Below are 14,659 nucleotides of genomic sequence, written 5' to 3'. Positions count from 1 at the left end.
AAAGCAGAGGTTTTTAGTTTTAATGAAGGCAAACTTGTCAGTTTTTCCTTCATGGATTATGCTTTCGGTGCTGTATCTAAAAAATCATTGCCAAACCCAAGGTCACCTAGATTTTCTCCTATGTTATCTTCCAGAAGTTTTATAGTTTTGTATTTTACACTATAGGTTTATGATCCATTTTGAGTTAATTTTTTTGTGAAAGGTATAAGGTCTGTGCCTAGATTCAATTTATATTTTTGTTAATAAAGTTTCTGATGGATCTGAAATTATTAATTATTTTGATCAATAATATTAAAAGGTGAAAAAACTTTAAAAAAAAAAAGCAGTATACTGATTCTTTACAACTATGTAAGTGTTGTTCTTCAAAACTGTTCCTTGAGAGAGAGGCTTGAAGTCAGCCCAAAGATGGGGCCAGGGAGAACTTTATCTGGAACACATCACAAGAGTAGACTAACAGTTCCGTTTCAGTGCTGCTCTACTGTTATCTATTGTTAACATGTGCGGTTGGCTGAGTGCTATACGTGCAAATTGTTACTCAGGGAGACTTCCTACAGTTAGGAGTATTTTTCTTCGATTGGAATACCTTGTTATTTGTCCCCATTGACATTTCTTTGCTACTTTTCTGCCTGGTCATACAGGTTTGCAAAAATCTACCTGTGGTTTCTCCCCGATAATTTCACCCTTGCAAACTGAAGCCATCTGAACCTTAAATATCTCATTAGATGACGACTGACTTCAATTTAAGTTTTTAAAGCAAATTTTCCTAATTATCTACCATTTAGTAACATAAGCAGTTTTGCCTCCAAATGCTTACTTAGTTTTTCTTATTTTGGCTTGTTGGAAAATAGCTTGTCAACCAAGTATTGAGTGTACCGTGGTGTATATGTGTATCTGTGTGTTGCCCAGATGAATCATAAAAGCTTTTAAATTTTGAATCTTTAGATTTTATTTTTAAGGTGTCCTTACCAAGATCAATTTGAATGCGTTCCGTAACAAGATTGATTTGGATTATGATCTTTTCAGGCTTTGAAAGCCTGATTTCTGAAACATTGTCATACATACTATTCTCAGAACACATTCTTTCTCTTTTTCTCTTGTTATTTTGCTTCTATCTTTCAGGAATAAAAAAACCACTTAAATCAAGTTTACTCTTTAATATTTTCTCCAATTCTTCTGTCTTTGGTGTCTCCAGATTTACTGTTATGTGCTTTGAATGTCTAAATCTTCAATATTCTGGCATATTTTAATAGATTTTTTTTTAAAAAAAACTATAAAATTTTTTACTCTATATTCATTTTGCCCTTATTGGAAGATTTGTGAACAAACTCTAGCATATATACACAATTTATGACATAAATTTTATAAACCAATCTTACTGCTGGCTTCATTCTTATTTTTCTACTCTTGTTTTTCCTATCCACATATTTTATGTGAATAGATACATATATAGAGGTAAGATATTAAAATTTTGTCATTTAAAAATATATTAAATATTTCAAACAAAAAGAAAAATAAGAATAATACAATAAATACCCTTTTACCTATCACCTGCAATGAACAAATGTTAACATTTTGCCTTATTTGCTTTATTTTTTTTAGTGGAATAAAAAATTACATGTGCGTGGAAGTGCCCTTGGTACCATAATATATCGTCTGTGTTTTTAGAAAATTTTATATAAAAAACGTCTTATGATATCTATCATTCTATAACTTCCTTTTATCACTCAACAATAGATTTTCAAAGCTTATCCATGTTGCTAAACGTAGATCTAGTTTTTTTTTTTTTATTTTAGCTGCTGTATGGTGTTTCATTGTATGAATATGACGCAATTTATCCATTCCCTTGTTAATTATATTTAGGTTATTTTTTCATTTTTTTCTATTGCAAGCAAGGCTACAGTGCTCTAAATTAACATGTGCCATTTTCTCTAGGGTTCATTCATAAATACTGAGAACTGGAATTGCTGAGTTATAAAGTATATATACAGCATCACAATTTTCAAATTGTCTTACAAAATTTACCAGCAGTTCATGAAAATTTCCATCTCCCCGCATCCTTGCCAAATATTAACAGGTTTTTTAAGTTTTTCTTAATCTATTGTGTGTGAAATAATTTTTCATTGTTGTTTTAACTTGTATTTTCCTGACTACATTGTATTTCCTGACATCTCATTGGCTTTTGGCTATTCATATTTTCTCATCTGTAACCACTGTTCATGAGGAACTTTTGTTCCTTTATTAATTGAGCTGTTTGTCTTTTTCTTAATGATTTGTAGAATAGGAGTTGTTTCTGTAATGTAGATACTAATTTTTTATCTGTTACATATGTTGCTTTTTTTAAAACTTTTTCAATAGTGTCTTTTGTTGTATAGTTTTAATTTTCATGTAGTTTTTATCACTTTTCTCCTGTTTGTAAATTGTCTTGTTTATTATGAAATCTTTCTTACCCCAAGTCTGAAACATTCTGTATTTTCTTCTAAAACAGTTAAATGTTTGTTGTTTACGTGTAGGTATTCAGTCCAGCTGGAATTTATTTTTGTGTTTGGCATGGAGTAGAGTTACATGTTTATTTTTTACAATATGGATATCATGTTATCCTGGCACAAATTGTGAATAGTTAATCCTTTCCCCATGAAAATGCCCTCTTTTTCATATACCAAATTCCCATATATATCAGAGTGAATTTCTGGACTCTTTTCTGTTCTATCGGTCTCTTTGTCTGACCTTGTGCCAGTACCACTATTTTAATTACTAAAGCTCTATAATAAATTTTTATCCTATAATAAATTTTAACGACTAGAAGAACAGTCCCTTCTCTTTGTTCTTTTTCACAAAAATTTTACAAATTTTTATTTGGCATTATCCCTCCAGTTTTTATGGTTTCTGACTATTGTGTGAATATGTTTTAAAATTACATTTTCTAGATGGATTATCCAGATTATCTTGGATTTTCTGTGTAATCATATTGCCTACAAATAACAGTTTTGTTTCTTCCTTTTAAGTTCTTATCTATCTCATTTTCTTTTGCTGTTTTATTTCTTTGGCAGGATTTCTAGTTCATTGTCGAATAGTACCACTGATGGTGGGCGTCCTTGTTTTCAAATGGTGTTTTTAGTATCTGAGGTGGACTTTTGTTCTCGAAAAGAAGTACTTTTAGTTTGTTTTAGTTAGTATTCAATTTATTAAAGTTGTAATTTTTAAAATGTAATTTTTCTTAAGCCTTTGAGTTGGACTTAAAATTTTTACTAGATCAATTTTTATTTTTTTAAATTTATTTATTTATTTAATTTTTGCTGAGGAAGATTCACCCTGAGCTGACATCTGTTGCCAATCTTCCTCTTTTTGCTTGAGAAAGACTTGCCCTGAGCTAACAGCTGTGCCAGTCTTCCTCTATTTTGTATGTGGGTTGCTGCCACAGCGTGGCTGATGAATGGTGTAGGTCTGCACCTGGGCACCCCGGAACCGAACCCCGGGCCGCTGAAGCAAAGCATGCTGAGCTTAACCACTAGGCCATGGGACCTGCCCCATTACTAGATCAATTTTTAGATCTAGTAGTTTTTGCATGGAAATAAAGACTTTGACTTTTTCTTTGATTAATGTTTGGTTAACTAGTAAGTCTAGGGGATTAAATCTTCCTTAAACATGTAATAGCACTTATAAATTTATATTTCTTATGCATTTCAAACTACGTTTTTCAATTTAGCCTATCATATTTTCTCACATACTTAAATAATTGTCAAAGCAGACTTCAGTTCTAATAAGCAACATTTTCCTAAGTAATTAAGCAAGTTTTGTAAATCTAATACATTAGACTTATACATTTAATAAATCTGATTTTTAAAATGTTTTAAAAAAATCAGCTCCCATTCACCACTATGCCTGAGTGTTCTCTTCGTTTTTAGCACCTGGCCATTTCCCTTTCTTGCGTTTGAGTTTGGCTATATATTTTTAAATGTTATATATTATCCAGTATTTCTGTATTTAGGTTGGAGGGGAGCTTTTCTATTTTATATTAATTCAACATTTTGATCAGAACTTTTAATATTTTGTTTTACCTTCTTTTATTGTCTGTAATTTTATAAGTCACTTAAAAATCTTGCTAGAACAAGTGTTGTAAATAAATACCTGTTGAAATAATTTAAAATATGTATTATTTAAATTTTTAAAATCTTCATTTAATGGTTGTCTATGTAAGATCATCAAGGTATTCATAAAGATATTCACTGTAAAGACAAGTTTTCAATTGGTACCCACAGCTTAGAACTCAAGAATTATGGTAAAAGCTTCAGTAAAAGTTCAACATGTTTGTAAGTTTGCCTCTCTTTTAGTAAATTTTAGAAATGGATGAAAACTTCAAGATTACTTAAGTAAACCCTTTTATTTTATATATACAGGAAGTTATGGAGAAGTTAAGCTACTAACTAGGATAAAGTCACAGAACTAGTTAGAACTTAATATTATCATCCCCACACCAGTGAATCTAAATGTAACGCCCCACCAGTAAGTAGTAGTGTTTGCGAGGAGTCTCTGACACCAGGGCTTACAAAGACTACAGTATTTAGTGTTCCTCACTTTTCTCATTTTGTTTGAACCTAATTGCATTTTCTTATATTCTTCTTGTTCAAAAAGGGACAAACAATGGGTGTAGGACTTTCTGTTGTGATATGTTCTTTTTTTAGACTTTATTCGTTTAGAACATATAAGAGACGAATTTTGTTTCTTGCTCCAAAATAATTTTATGCTGGGGGCTGGCCGGGTGGCGCAAGCAGTTAAGTGTGTGCGTTCTGCCATGGTGGCCTGGGGTTCACCAGTTCGGATCCCGGACGCACACCAACGCCCTGCCTGGAAAGCTATGCTGTGGCGGCGTCCCATATAAAGTGGAGGAAGACGGGCACAGATATTAGCCCAGGGCCAGTCTTCCTCAGCGAAAAAAGAGGAGGATTGGCAGATGTTAGCACAGGGCTGATCTCCTCACAAAAATAATAATAATAATAATTTTATGCCAATTATTTGAATTCTGTTGCTCAATTTTACTGTATCTTCTATGAACCCTTCTTATTTCATGAGTTATGTTAATGAAAAAATGTTATAGTATCTACTGAATAATTTGGCTATATCATGATTTTGTCAGGTACTTTTGAAGGTGCACTACAATTTTTTGGTGCCATTTAGTCAGATATACCAGAGTGGTTATTTACTAAATCAAGTGAGTTTAAATACTTGAACACTACAATCTTGAACACTTTTTAATAGGGCAGTCTTTTTCTTTCTCTTCCTTTACTCTGTTGCTTGGATAGTAGAATATTAAATATACTGACAAAACTTGCAGGTGAGGAAGTTGATCAATTTTGTTTTATCCATTTCCCCAAATTTATTTGCCTGGAAATCTATTTAATTTACAGAGTAACCCCAGTTACTATCCTATGAAACTAGTATTCCATTTACCACATTTTGGTAAATATTGTATGAATCTTTAGTGAGCTGTAGATCTATAATCCTTAAATATTAGAATGATAAGTATATTTCTTTAAGTCAACTTATCTTTATAATTTGTTTTCTTCCTTTACAGCATGGATCATCCCCTCTCCCCCAATCATTCCCTTCCCCAGGCCAAATGTTTGTATTTATTTAGCTCATCTATACTGAGCCCTTAGCGAGCATGTACTAGAAATATGAAGATGAATGAAATAAAGTTCTATCTCTTGAAGACCTAACACACTGATTTGATAGAGCAGCAGAGCCATCTGTAAGGGATACCTCCTCACATCTTTACATAATTGTAGAGATCCATCATCTGCACTTTGCATTTACTCATTTAATAGCAAGAGAAAAATGTTTTCAGTGTTTCTCAATAATTTAAAGGTGAATCTTGATTTCAGAGGAGTAAAATGTATGCATTACATACACTAATAATTGTGTGTTAACTATTAAATTTAGATGTATTTTGTTTTATGTATTTCTACTACATTAGTTGAATTAAGTACAGCAAAGTGCTTATTGAATGGCTATCATATAGTAAGTCCAGTGGATAATAGAATAATGAATAAGATGTGGTCCCCACTCTTAAAGAACTATAGAGGAAAGCAGATGTGTGCAGACATTGCTAAAATAAAACTGTGTTTGTTAAAGCAACTAAATTAAATCACACAAACTGTAATTAATATGTTAAAGATAATGCTAAATTGATGAGAGTGATGGCTTTGCAAAAGTTATAAATTATCAACTTCAAAAACCATCTGTTGTTAATTTTTTATTCTTTCATTGTTAGAGGCAGTTGGGGGTTAGTGGGTAGAAGGGAGAAATGGAAGGAAATATGGGGGAATATATGTGTATATTTTTTTTTTTTTTTTTTTTTTTTGTGAGGAGATCAGCCCTGAGCTAACATTCGCCAATCCTCCTCTTTTTTTTTTTTGCTGAGGAAGACGGCCCTGGGCTAACATCGGTGCCCATCTTCCTCCACTTTATATGGGACGCCGCCACAGCATGGCTTACCAAGCAGTGCGTCGGTGCGCGCCCGGGATCCGAACCAGCGAACCCCGGGCCGCCGCAGCGGAGCGCGCGCACCTAACCGCCTGCGCCACCGGGCCGGCCCCTGTGTATATTTTTTTAAAGGCGAGAATAGAGTTTCTTTTAAAGTTTTTTTATGTTTTTCTCAGTTATCTCTACGGTAGGTATATTTGAAGGGAAAACAATTCTGGTAGTTATAATGTGTGTTTTCTTTGGAAAATTTACAAATTCAATTGTACTCAGCCAAACATGTTTCTCTGTATGTGGATTTATACAAGGGAAAAGTGTTAACCTTAAGCTGGCACGTGTCTGCTATCAGCAGTTAAGTTAGTCGGCCCACTCACTGTCAGTGTGTGCACTCAGGGAATGTAAACTTATTTTAATTTTGGCTTAAATAGCATTAAGAAAATAAATCTGTTAATATTTTTTTTTTGATCTGAGACTAAATATAGGGAAATATTGGATTATCTATGGAAAGCAGTGCCGAAACAGAAAGGGCACCACATTTAGAGTTTGGAGACCCGATTTGAATTCTGTTTTTGCCATTTATTAGACATATGACCTTAGGCAAGTCACTTAATCTTTTTGCCTCATTTTGCTCATGTGTTAAAAAATGACTGTAATAATAGTAATGCCACTTTTAAGGTTGCTAAGACAAAATTAGATGTGTAAAGGCTTTGTAAATTATAATACTTTTCAAGTATTGGTTGATAAGTTTTAGATTTTTCCTATTAGTACAGATATGAAGAATATACTGTATAAGACTACATACATTTTACAGAATTGAGTTTAGCAGTTTTGATTTATCTGTATTTATATGACCTTTACTCAAAAAAAGGAATGTAAATTTGTTTTGGTTATTTCCTAGAATCTCATTTTCTCCCTATTAAGCATTTTAGAGATACTTTTATTAACAATGTAGTAAGCAAATTGATATATATGTTATTCTATTAACCTATATATATTGTTTCTATTTTTTCTAGGTCTAATTGTCGTAAAGTTTTAATAGGAAGTTAACCAAGAGAAACTTTGTCTAAAATAGAGTGTTATAGATTGGAGAAATAGTCTCAAGACACAGTGAGAATTGTGAACTTTAGAACTTTTGTCTCAGTCTAAGCAAAGCTCCAGTAATGTCTTAATTTAAAACAGCTCCAGGCAATTTGACAGTATGTATCAGAAGCATTAAAACTGTCTTTAACATAACAATACCATTTCTAGACTGTATCCTAATGAAAAAACTGGTAATTTATCTACTGCCATTAAAAAACTACACTTTCAGAGAATATTTAATGATACAAGAAAATGTTTGTCATATACTATTAAGTAGAAAGGCAATTTACACAGACATTGTGTGGTACAATCCTAACTTTGGTTAAAATAATAAAAGACTGATTTATTTAATAGATACCAAAATATTAATAATATTTTAACAATCTCAGACTGGTAGAATTTACAGTGATTTTTATTTTCTTCTTTAATTTCCAAATTTTATAGAATGAGCACATATTACTTTTGTAATCAGGGGAAAAAAAAACAATACATATATAGTTTTTGCTTTGTTTTTTTGTCAAAATTCTTCCCAAATACTCTCACTCTAGTCTCTCAGCTAGCACAGTAAAATATTATGGATTTATGTATAATGTAAGTATAAGAAGTTGTAGGCAGTATTCATGTACATAAGAATAATATTATTAATGATGGAACTTATCATTGCAAATGCCTTTGGCTATACCTGGGTTTTGCCATGCTACAACCCTTCTCTTTCTTTTCATAAGCTGTAATTTGCAGCTGGTAGGAAGTTTTTAATTGAAGGATGAAAGTTGGTCATATTAAAGGAGGCTGGGGCTGTCTTAGCCAGGGCTCGTCTGGGCTGGACTGGCAAACTTAGCCATGATGAAAACAGCATGGGAGGGTCAACCCCACTTTTTGTGGGGCACCAAATTCTTACTAGTTTAGAGCAAGGTCAAAGCCCTGAATTGGTTAGACATTGCATTTATTTCCCCCAAGACTATGACCTCTTGCTCTTTCCACCTTCTTCTTTTAGCGCAAAGTCTGGCACATGTTAGGCACTCAGCAAATATTACTGAAATTGAAATGGAATGAAAACTGAAAATTATACAGGTTCCTAACGTTAGCTTTACTGAAAAGTCATCTCAATATTAAATAAAGCGAATTGTGCAGACACAGTCACAGGTAGCCTCTATTTGAATGAAAAGGAGATTCTCAGGAGCAATGAAGATCTATGTTTAGCCATCATAGAGTCTTCTCTATGCCCCTCGTATTTTGGCTGCTAGGGGGACATTGGAAGGCCCTCAGCACTTTCAGCAGTTGGCACAGTCTGCTAGAAGTAAAGTATGCACGTTGGAAACTAATGAAGAACTGGGACATTTAAGAGGAGGGTAATGCAAATTTTCATTGGTGCATTTTAAGTAAAATGTATTTTGATCGTCTTAATTAAGCTTCCACCTCAGCGAGGCAGGAAAATCAGGTTTTGTCCTTTTGCCCTCTGTGCTGTTCAACAACATATGCTATTTCTCATGTTAAGACCTTAACAGCTGTGCCAACAAGTCTAGTTTGAAAAAAAAATAAGGGCTTAATGGTATCTCTTTACAGATCAGCCTGTCAACAACTCTGTCCATCAATAGATTACTTCAGCCTTTTAGAACAGTTGTTCACTTTAGACGTACGGGTCAAAGTTGGTGTGGTTAAGACACTACAGCTTGCTAATAAGGATAAGAATTGGAGTTATGAATATGGAGCTCTGGAAGCCAAGGAGAGTAGTGTTCTGACAAACCTAGGTGTTTGTGTTGCTTTTTGACAGAATAACTCGGACACTACTGTTAGTGACTAGAAGCCTCTTTTGTCTGACTCACATAGACATCTTCCTTTTACCTTTTATTGAAATGACTTGTCAGTAGGACTTTTCTTGGAGTTCTGAATGGCTTTTAATTCATTTCAGTTTAGCAAGCATTTTTTAAGTATTGAGTTAGATGCTGAGATTACAAAGGTGAATGAGACTTGATCCCTGTCCTCAAGGCTTTCAGTTTAATGGGGAAGACACAAACAGATTATTTCAATATAATATATTAAACATATAGGTACACACAATAGAGAGTTAATTAGCCCAGCCTCAGGGAGCCAGGAATGGGAAAGCTTAATGGACAGATTAACTGATAAACTGTGTATTGCATAAAGAGTAAGAATATTCTAGGAAGAGAGAACAGTATGCACACTAGAAAGACATGTTCCCTCAGTAGAGGCAGGAGAAGAGAACTAGATAGATAGAGAACAGGTCATGGAGGGCCCTATATGCCCTGAGAACGTGCTTGATCTTTATTCTGAAGGCAGTGAGGAGTCACTGAAGAGTTTTAAGCATTGAAGTGACATGGCTGGATTGTAATTTTAGGTAGATCGCTCTAGAGGCAGAGTAGAGGATAGTTTTAGTGGGACAAGATTAGTATCAGGGAAGTCACTTTAGAAGACCATTGTAATAGTCCAGGCAAAAAATGATGAGGGCCTAGGCTGAGGCACCTAGTCAGTGGGGGGAAGGATGGGACAGTATAGGTGATTCAAGAAGTATTTTAGGTGTTGAAATCCTCAGGACTTGAGAGTTGGGGGGGTAGGAAGATGATGCTATTAAGTGAGATTAAAAATGTGCAAAGAAAAATAGTTTATGGGGGAAGATGATATTAAGTTTTGGGTATAAGTTTGAGGTGCCTTTAGAACATTTGAGTGGATATGAACTCTTAAATTCAGAGAAATGGTAGTCAGTACTTGATGAAAAGATAAATTATCATCTTGAGAAGAAATATATAAGTAAGTCGGTAAGTAAGTAAATAAATAAATCAGGGCAACCCCCAAAGTAATATTGTCACTTGAGAAGGGCTGGGCATAGAGAAGGCGTTAGGTATAAAAATTGGCTTTGTACAGTAGCAGTGTAAAGTTACTATAAGTAGGTTAAATATTGTGGGAAACGGAACATTCCACTTTGTGAAAAGTCATCTTATATACCATTTATAGATTACCTAGTTGGAGACTAGGATATAGTATGACATTAAAACAATACTGGATATAATGCAGGTTTTGATAGTTCAAGAGGGATTTTTGGATTTTGTGGTTTCTGAGTACCATTACGGACGTCAATGATTATACTGACAATTTTGGATGTGATATCCAAAATATAAAGATTTTTAGATACCAATAATAACCTTTATTGAGTGCTTACTATGATCCAAGCTCTATTCTAAGAAGTGTATGTTGATTCATTATGTATAATTCTCTGAAATAGGTAGATATTCTTATTATTCCCATTTTATAGATGGAGGGGAAAAAAACAAGGAAAGTTTGAGAAACTTGCCTTGGATCACACAGGATGCATCCTCAAGGAGTCTTGCTGCAGAGCCCACCCCTTAACCATTATGCAATACTGCCTTATCAAAAAATATATGGTACAGGTACATTTGCTTCATTAGGGAGAATGAAAACATGAAAATGCATTATATGAACAAAAGTCCCTATAAAAGTAACATTTCTAGAAATGTAAGAAGAACTTCAGGAATAGTTTAATGTCAAGAATATATATTTTTTAGTATGCCAAGGAATTATGTTGCTTATTAGGGAGAATGGAAACCTGACAAGTCAGAAGAATTAGGGAAATAGAAATACAGAAAGTTGAATTATTAGAGAGAGGGAAGGGAAGAATTTATGTCAGAGATTAATATTTGTAAAGGCTAACTTGTAAGGAAACTGAAACTCCCAGAAAAGAATGATAAAAAGTTTATTATCACTGCTACTTCTACGACTGTATATTTACGTAATACTTTATATTTTTTGAAGCTAAGAGAAAGGAAGTGACTTAACTAAGATTACACGCTATATAAGTGTCAGAAACAGGAAAGAACCCAGTTCTTCTGACTCAATCCAGAGCCCTTTCCATTACATCGTATTCCTTAGCGGAACCATGTGGATTCAGTCCTGCCCTCAGATCCATAGAAATGGAGGAGGAAATGCCTGAGAAAAGAATCAGTCCATCATTACTAAATTCAAGAGGGATGTAATGGGATGTAAGTCAAAGGGATGTAATGGTAAGGAATGAACCAGTGGTGCTGTAACTGAAAAGATTGTCATGCTTGTAGAAGCTGATGGATCTTTCCTGCTGATTAATATATATGACAGGAAAGTTGCCAAAAGAAAAGTGCTTAGGTATATGAATAATTGTTTTTCTTTCTGTTCTCAAGAAACTGTTGATGGTGGTTATCTTCACAGAGGGGAAAGCAATAGATGTAGTTAGGAATCATCAGTTTAGGAGTAGAAAAATTTTAACTTCTTATTTTGTGCTTTTCTGTGCTGTTTAAGTTTTGTTACCTGTGGATATGTTACTTTTTTAAAAAACATGTTAATATGGGTTTCTATATAATGGGATTATGGGCAACTTTAAAAGTTTTTTTAATTAAATATAGTACACAAACTGAACTAACAGATTTCATCGCAAGAGTTAGTGAGTAGGTTGACATTGACATTCAGAGTGGATTTTCCACAGATCCACATAGAAACAATATTTTTATAACATGATTAGAACAGCAGTGGCACTATAAAACCATTAATCCCTTGTTTCTTTGGGAAAGTGAATGTTAAATTATAGATAGAGATGTGGGAAACTTCACTTTCTACAGTCTTAGAAAGCCCCTCTACTCTGTACACGTACATACTTGTATACATTTGCTCCTGGGATAGGAAACAGCCTTTCTGAGTGAAAGAGGTAGGGACAGGGAGTGGCAAGAGTGAGAATCAGATTAGAATTCTTACATCAGTTGCTCTAGACAGACTGTGCGATGAGAGGGACCTTGAGAACCTTCACCCACTAAAGCAGGGAGAAGCTAGCAGTGTGGTTGTATAAATAGTTTGTTTGTGAGTAACACGTTTGTATTAGGGAACTCCTCGCAGTGATCCATTGGTGCTTATTTTCATTCTAAAGCCATTTTAGTCCTCTAAGGATCTATTTGGATGATGTGCTTGCTATACAATGAAATTGCAGTTTTATAAGATCCCGGAGCAGCTGTGGTGTGTAATTTGTGCAGTGTTTATATTACCTTTGGAAAGATGGAAAATGCATGTCTGAACTAGGAATACGCTGCTTTTCTGGAAAATTATAAAAGTGCTAAAGGAATTTTTTTCACAATGGCATTGTTGAGAAGGGATTTCATTTTTCTTAGAAAGGGCCAGGGTACTCTGGATATAGTGAAAATACTGAGTATGTTTGTGGTCTGTGAGTGGATGGGAATACTGAGTATTGGACTGGGACTGTAAATCATCCTTCTTGGCAGGAGCAGAGTTTGCTGTTCCTCCTGTTGTGTCTGGACAATTACCAGGGGCCTGCGGTGAATTTTGCAATCTGGTTCTCAAAGTTCCAGAGAATGTTGAAGTGTTTACATGGGGTACAAGTGGTCTGCTCTCACTTGTTGGTTGTTTTGTTTGTTTGTTTTGTGCTTTTTTATATTTTGAGAAAGTATAAAAAATGGTTAAATGTGAAGGGAAGGAAAAGGATTTTTATAATTTTTAGTAATCTGTCTTTGTTTTATCGTTCTTACTTTTAAAAACAAGTCAACACCCATATGAAATTATGTATGGAGTACATTTGAAAACCAGAAAAGAATCCCTCTACCCCAAAGTTTCTGAGCAGTCAGAATAGCTTCATACACGTTCCATTTACTGTGTTTCAGTGATTTTTAAGACATATTTTTTCACATTTAAAAAAAATTTCTAAAATGGGGATGCATCTTGTAATCATTATTGGCCTTGATTGAAGTCAGATTACTTCAAAGAGGGTTTACATTTGCCTCTACCAGTCATTTGCACTAAACTTCAGACCATTTTAAATTAAATTCTCTGTTTGAGGGTAGATTCCATCCCCTCCCCCCACACACACACACTGGTAGTATGAATTCAAACTACAGAGCTGTGTAAGAACTGTCTTTTGGATAAAATTCCCTCTACCCGGTGCCCAGTACTTGAAAAGTAGAGACTTTGAGGTTTCCTTGCTGTCTCTTTCTCTGTGGTGGGTTTATTTCCCATTTACCCTGCACTGCATTTGTAGCCCTTCTGTTGTTCCAGCTTTACATGAGAGGTCTCCATTTTTTTTTCTTCTCTTGTGGTACATAAAAGAATAATGTGTCTTATAATAGATGGTGGCTGAGATAAAAGACCCATCAGACACTTGCCTAGACCCTTACCGTCTTTCTTCAGAATTTGTTTACTCTTATTGTAGACACACTTCTAATAAACTCAATATCATTGTTACACATTTCTCTGCTCGTTCCTCATTGGTGATCTTCAGACTTCAATTTGCATAAGAATCAATTGAGGAGTGAAAATTATATATTTCTGGGCCTTATCCCCAGAGATTCTGTTTCTGTGGACCTCAGTGACATCCAGGAGTCTGCACTTTTAATAAATATCCTCGAGATATTCGTACCTAAGTGATTGAAGGACCACACTTAGAGAAAAACTGCATACTCTGTGTCTAAGTGAATACTCACAGCTTTAGCCATCTATATATACTTATGACTTCCAGATCCTTATCTTTGGTCTAAACCATTCTTCGATGCCAGATTCATCTATACAACTGCCGTGTCTCTATCAAAGACAGAATATACTCTGATCCAGGCTAAGTGGGCTCACGTCCCAGCTCAGCCACTTAATAGCTGTGTGACCTTGGGCAAAGTAACTTAACTTGTCAATTGCCTCATGTAAAATGAAATTAATATAAATACCTCATAGGGTTGCCTTGACGATTCGGTGATCAACACATGTAAAGTTCTTTGACCAGTGCCTGGCACATAGTAAGCTCATTATAAGTGTTAGCTGTTTTTATATTGTTATTGTCCCACAAACACCTCAAACGTGTCTACAATGAACCTTTTATACCACCTCCACACCCCTCAAAATCTGTTTTCTGCCTTGACTACAGCTTTAATTTCTTCCTATCGCTAATTTTCCTCATCCAGGTCATAAATTCTATGAATTCAACACCCTAATTATCTCTAATTTGTCCCCTCCTTTCCATTCCCACTTCTGTTGCTTTGGTTCAGGTCTTTATCACCTCTCACAGAGAGTTCTGGAATAGCCTCCTACGTGAACTTCTAGCCTCTGGTTG

The 14,659-nt window shown here is 34.5% G+C and overlaps 1 protein-coding gene across 3 annotated transcripts in view; it reads left to right on the top strand.

Annotated features, from left to right (window-relative positions):
• Positions 1 to 14,659, top strand: part of CEP57L1 (centrosomal protein 57 like 1) — a 462,537-nt gene that overhangs the window by 397,269 nt on the left and 50,609 nt on the right. The window contains exon 1 of one of the 3 annotated variants that reach the window (XM_058566506.1): positions 7,500 to 7,584. The exons of the other annotated variants lie outside the window; for them this stretch is intronic. The gene's annotated coding sequence lies outside the window, so the exon portion shown is untranslated. Of the gene's footprint in view, positions 1 to 7,499; positions 7,585 to 14,659 lie in introns of those variants that run through there. 3 annotated transcript variants of the gene reach the window in all.

The sequence above is a fragment of the Diceros bicornis genome, chromosome 23, assembly GCF_020826845.1.
Source record: "Diceros bicornis minor isolate mBicDic1 chromosome 23, mDicBic1.mat.cur, whole genome shotgun sequence".
Classification (NCBI taxonomy): Eukaryota; Metazoa; Chordata; class Mammalia; order Perissodactyla; family Rhinocerotidae; genus Diceros; species Diceros bicornis.
The sequence above is the reverse complement of the archived record's forward strand: the minus strand, read 5'-3'. Positions and strand labels throughout refer to the sequence as shown.